This window comes from Budorcas taxicolor, chromosome 6 (assembly GCF_023091745.1).
Source record: "Budorcas taxicolor isolate Tak-1 chromosome 6, Takin1.1, whole genome shotgun sequence".
Lineage (NCBI taxonomy): Eukaryota > Metazoa > Chordata > Mammalia > Artiodactyla > Bovidae > Budorcas > Budorcas taxicolor.
In genome coordinates, this window is record NC_068915.1 from 59155555 (window position 1) to 59161554 (window position 6000).

The 6000-nt window shown below is 46.4% G+C and overlaps 1 protein-coding gene across 1 annotated transcript in view; it reads right to left on the reverse strand.

Annotated features, from left to right (window-relative positions):
* Positions 1 to 5638, reverse strand: part of SMIM14 (small integral membrane protein 14) — a 60954-nt gene extending 55316 nt beyond the window's left edge. The window contains exon 1 of the mRNA XM_052642157.1: positions 5506 to 5638. The gene's annotated coding sequence lies outside the window, so the exon portion shown is untranslated. The remainder of the gene's footprint in view (positions 1 to 5505) is intronic.
* Between the last annotated feature and the right edge of the window lie 362 nt (positions 5639 to 6000).

Below are 6000 nucleotides of genomic sequence, written 5' to 3' on the forward strand. Positions count from 1 at the left end.
TCTCTGGGCCAGAATACTGGAGTGGGTAGCCTTTCCCTTCTCCAGGGGATCTTCCCAACCCAGGGAATCAAACCCAGGTCTCCTGCATTGCAGGAGGATTCTTTACCAGCTGAGCCACAAGGGAAGCCAAGAATACTGGAGTGGGTAGCCTATCCCTTCCCCAGCGGATCTTCTCGACCCAGGTATCCAACCGGGGTCTCCTGCATTACAGGCAGGGTTCTGTACCAACTGAGTTATCAGGGAATCCCCCCAAATCAATGCATCAATCAAATTCAGTACTTTTAACTCATTTACAAAGGGTCTTACAGTGAGAAATCTGTTCAGTTTATGATGATCCCATGGTAGTCCAAATATTACAACACCCAAATCAATGAAGAAAATGTATGAAGAATTCAAATGAGTATATGAGCAGGTAGAAAAGTGATAGATTCTGAATGTGTGGAATGCAAGGTAATGCACAGGGAGGAGAAATTTACTTTAAACCTGGTAGGCTCTGAAAACTCAATACAACAAAGCAAGGAGATGTAGGAGTCTTTACAGAATGTTTCTTGAGGTCATCTACCAATTGTGCAACTTCAGGCACAAAGACCAAAAAACAATGAACTTCATTAAGGACTGGAAATGGGACGGAAAACATTATTTTGCCCTCAACAAAAAAATGGCTTACTAAAACTAAAGTACTGCATATAGTTCTAAACACTGTAGGGTATACGGACTAAGAGAACCGACTTGGGTTCAAATCCAACCTGCTACTCAGTATGTCTCAGTTCTTTCATCTGTAAACAGGGAGCAGGAACACCTATATCTGAGTTGCTTTACAGTTAACTGAAAAACATGTTAAACGTTTTTAGCATAGTACCTGACACATGCAGGAGACATACAAGACTTGTGTTCGATCTCTGGGTTGGGAAGATCCCCTGGAGGAGGGCATGGCAACCCACTTCAATATTTTTGCCTAGAGAATCCCCATGGACAGAGGAGCCTGACAGGCTACAGTCTACAGTGTGCAAAGAGTTGGACACAACCATAGCAACTGAGCATAGTCCAAACTATGGTTTTTCTAGTGCTTATGTATAGATGTGAGAGTTGGACCATAAAGAAGGCTGAGAACCAAAGAACTGATAATTTCTAATTGCGGTGTTAGAGAAGACTCTTGAGAGTCCCTTGGAGTGCAAGAGATCAAACCAGCCAATCCTAAAGGAAATCAACACTGAATATTTACTGGAAGGACTGATACTGAAACTCTAATTCTTTGGCCACGAGATGCAAACAGCCAACTCACTGGAAAAGACCCTGATGCTGGAGAAGACTGAAGGCAAAAGGAGAATGGGCAGTGGACAATGAGATGGTCAGATAGCACCACTGACTCAGTAAACATGAATTTAAGCCAGCTCAAGGAGATAGGTGCTTTTGAGCTGTGGTGTTGAAGCAGACTCTTGCGAGTCCTTTGGACTGCAAGGAGATCAGACCAGTCAATCCTAAAGGAAATCAATCCTGAATATTCATTAGAAGGACTGATGCTAAAGCTGAAGCTCCAGTACCTTGGCCACCTGATGCGAACAGCTGACTCATTAGAAAAGTCCCTGATGTTGGAAAAGACTGAAAGCAAAAGGGGATGACAAAGGACGAGAGGGTTGGATGGCATCACTGACTCAATGGACAGAAGTTTGAGCAAGCTCCAGAAAATGGTGAAGGACAGGGAAGCCTGGCGTGCTGCAGTCCATGGGGTCGCAAAGAGTCGGACACAACTTAGTGACTAAACAAAAAGTACAACATGGCTGTTCCCTGGTCCAAACATCAAGAACTACTGAAGTAGGAGAATCAAGGTACAGCCCTACAGAAGGAGACTGAAAATTAGGGTTCTGCCATAAAAAGAACTGGTTTAAAAGAGACGGTAGAGGGGCTTCCCTGGTGGCTCACTGGTAAAGAATCCACGTGCCAATGCAGGAGACACAGGCTCGATACTCGGTCTGGGAAGATCCACATGCAGGAGAGCAACTAAGCCTGTGCACCACAAGTACTGAGCCTGTGGTCTAGAGCCTGGGAACCGCAACCACTGAGCCCAAATGCAGTGACTACTGAAGCCCACATGCCCTAGAGCTTGTGTTTCATGAGAGAAGCCACCGTAATGAGAAGCCACTGCAATGAAGAGCAGCCACACTCCCCAGAACTAGAGAAAAGCCCAAGCAGCAATGAAGACCCAGCAGTCAATAAATCAATAAAATTATATATAAGAAAAAGAGACAGTGCATTCAACAGTAATACAGACATGTTCAAGTTTATTCATTCAACCATCATACTGAGCACCTGCTTGGCAGTGAAAAGGACAGACAAGGTCCTCATTTTCCCAGAGTTTAATTTCTAGTATAGGAGACAGAATATAAAAACAAAGGAAATTCCAGACAGTGATGTTATAAAGAAAATGACAGAATGGTGAGATAATTGTGGAAGCAATCTTGAAGATACAATAGCTGAACTGAGACCTGAATGACAGGATGGAATCAGCTACACGAAGATCTGGGAGAAGATTGAAGCCACAAGGAAGAGCAAGTGCAAACACCCTGAGGCAAGAGCAAACCTGGCAAGTCCCTAGCACAATGCTAGTGCAGCTGGAACACAGGAAGAAACTGCTGTTGCCAGACTCCTGGGTACTGATCAAGGCATTTGGATACAAGGTGAGATAGAGGAAGGCAGTGCCCAGACCTCTACTGCCTGGCAAACCTTGAGAAAGGTAAGATTTTATTCCGAATGTGATGAGAGACTTTCAACAAAGGGGTGACACGATCTGACATTTTAAAGGATCCCTCAGGCTGTGGGAAAGGGGATGCACCATAAAAAGCCAAAGTGGAAGCAGGAAGACCAGAGGTTTCTGCAGTAGGCCAGGTGAGATACGGTAAGAGTTGGCAAAGGTGGTAGCAGTAGAGATGGGAAGAAATGGACAAATCTAGAATACATATTGAACACTACCATTCAAGGCACATGCAGGTAAGTTTATGACTAAGGGACCCAAGTGGGTTATTAGTATATTTAGGATATTCTTTGCTGCTAAGTCACCTCAGTCATCTCCGACTCTCTGCGACCCCATAGATAGCAGCCTACCAGGCTCCGTCCCTGGGTTTCTCCAGGCAAGAACACTGGAGTGGGTTGCCATTTCCTTCTCCAATGCATGAAAGTGAAAAGTGAAAGTGAAGTCGCTCAGTCATGTCCGTCCCTCAGCGACCCCATGGACTGAAGCCTTCCAGGCTCCTCCCGTCCATGGGATTTTCCAGGCAAGAGTACTGGAGTGGGGTGCCATTGCCTTCTCCGAGGATACTCTTTAGTAAGTACTTATCCTTTGAAGCTGAGGTGCAAGGAACCTTGCTTCTCTTTTGGCACCGCTGATAAAGCACTGGACTAAACAGGCACACATCCAAGACTCGGTGTTCATAAAGCATATTAAGTGTATAAAGTAAAATCTTTTAGGACCTTACTGCTGGAGACCTGGACAGCTGGTCAACATTTGGGACATACAGGAGCTATGGCACAGAACTAAACCCTTACCTAAATCAAATCACCAAGTGAGCATAAGTTTTCAAACTTCCATAGTGTTAACTCAGGCTATTCTGTGCCTGTTTTCCCAAGAGTTAAACAAGCAAAGTCTTAGTTTGTCACACAATGCATATTGATTTCATAAATCTTATAATATCATCATGAGAGATTAGAGAGGAAATCTTTTAAAACCATGATTTTAATCATTATGGTTTGGCAAACATACAGCGAATATTCTAGAAAAGTTAAGGTCCAAGAGTATCTATAAAAATTGTAATGTGTTACTCAAAAATGAAGTGCTAATATGTGAAAAAGTAGGTTACAGAAGAACATGAGGTATGATACCATTTCTGTATAAAATATCTAAATGCAAAAAAGTCTGGAAGGATATAAACCACTGCTGACATTCTGGTGGTCTCTGGATGGCAAGAATATCGATGACATTTCTTTTTTTTTTTCATTTATCTGCTTTAATCAACATTTTCTCCAATTATCACAAATTATTTCAAATAAACAAAAATATTTAGGTATAGGTTAGCTTAAAAAATAAAAAAAGAGAAAGAACTTCAAGAAAACATAATTTCATTTGTTTCGATCAGCAGCATTCCAACTGTGGTATTAAGAAAAAAAGATCTCGATTGCACACACTGAAGGAAGAAACCTGCTAGGAAGAGGTCCATTTTATACCACACAAGGACATAATATACCCTTCAAGGGAGTAGTTCAAATTCCTACGACCTCTTCCTGGATTTGATAAATGACAATCAATGTAATACATAGCTCTCTTTCTTGCCTTTTGCTAAAGAAACACCTCAATTTAATGAATTCTCTGGAGGGAAAATAAAAAAACTTTAAAAAAACTAAGGACAAAACAGAGGTTTGGTCTTCTGGTCTCATTCATGCGGTGGAAAGGCGCGGAGGGTGGCAAGGCTCGAAGCAGGCTACCCCAGAGGAATCTGCCTGGCGGGTCATCTAAAGTGGAAGGGAACACAAACCTGCAGGCTCCACAGACTGGGCAGTGAGAACGCCTCCTAAGGGGCTCAAGACTTCCCCTGGAAGGGCTTACGCCGTCCAAGTTATTCTACGCTGCCAACGGTTTCTGACAAAACACAGTAACTGGAAGATCTCTTTAAACGTGGGTATTACGTGCAGGAAGCTCATCCGACTTTCTCTATGCAAAGCCAAGACATTCTCCTAAGGCCACATCCTCGATTCTGTAAACTAGGGCAACTGAAAACACCCTATTGACGCTCTCCAGCTAACGAACATCACTGTGGCTAAAATCCTAATACACACACGAACAGACACTTCGGAAAACTGGCTCTAATGGTAACACGGGACTTCAGGTACTCCGGTAACCAGTTTATCGCACTTTATCTGTTCCAATAAAGGGTACCACCTCTTTACTGTCAGCTCTGGTTCCACGTACTGAACAAACAGAAAAAGGGAATCCTTTAAATTCACAACACAATAAGGGCTAAAAGCTCCCGCTTTCTCGATGGCAGCTTTCTAGTCTCATCAATCACAACAAAGGACGCATCCCGGTGACTACATCAGACCCGGCAAGGGCTGAGAAACAGAGGTAAATGATTTAGTGAAGATTGCAAGGTTTGTGAGGGATTCCTTCCAGCTACGACTCACTCACTCTTCTTTTTACTCCATTATACGCCTCCACCCGAGTTGACTGCTTGCCCTAAAAATAAAACCACCCGTGGCTACCGTCCACTTCCCTGCCAAGTCCCGACTCTGGTCTCCTGCAGAGAAAGCCAAATCTCAGGCTCTTCGCCGGAGGACGCGGGCTCGACAGCAGCGGGCTTCTCCCGATGCAGAGTCGCCAGCCCGGTCGGGGACCCCTTGAGCCCGAGAAGCAGCCCCGCACTGCCGCAGTCGCCGAAGCCCGCCAGAGCCCCCAGGAAAAATCGGGGCGAGGGGAAGGTGGGCCGGCAAACGGCGGTGGGAGAAATGGGAGACACTCACCCGCCCAGACAACAACCGACGGGGCGGGGAGGATGGGGGCCCGGACTAAGCCTCGGCAGAAAGACCGCCTGGAGCTTCCGGAACGCTGCGGCTGCTCGGGAAGCCGCTGCCGCCGCCGCTCCTGGCCGCCGGCTTCCTCCCCTCCTCTGTTTTGATTCGACTGACCACGTCACTCTAAGCCACGAGACCCGGATCTGCCGGCTCCCGCGGGCGGCGGCGCAACAGATTGCAGCGGCTCAATACCCAGGCAGCCGCCCTGCCGAGCATGCGCGCGCCCCGCGCCTGCCCAGTGGGTCCGGAGGGGCGGGGCGGCCGCGAGCGTCACGCGGTTCGAGGGGGCACGGAACGCGGGAGTTGCAGTTCCGGTTGGGAGGGGTGGGGCGCAACGTTGTGTGATGGAGAGGGCGAGGCCCCGCGTTTGTTGAAGTGGCCCGCGTAGGTCCTGTTTCGTGTGTCGTGGACAGTGTGTCTCCCTTTGCCTAAGCTGATGGCTTT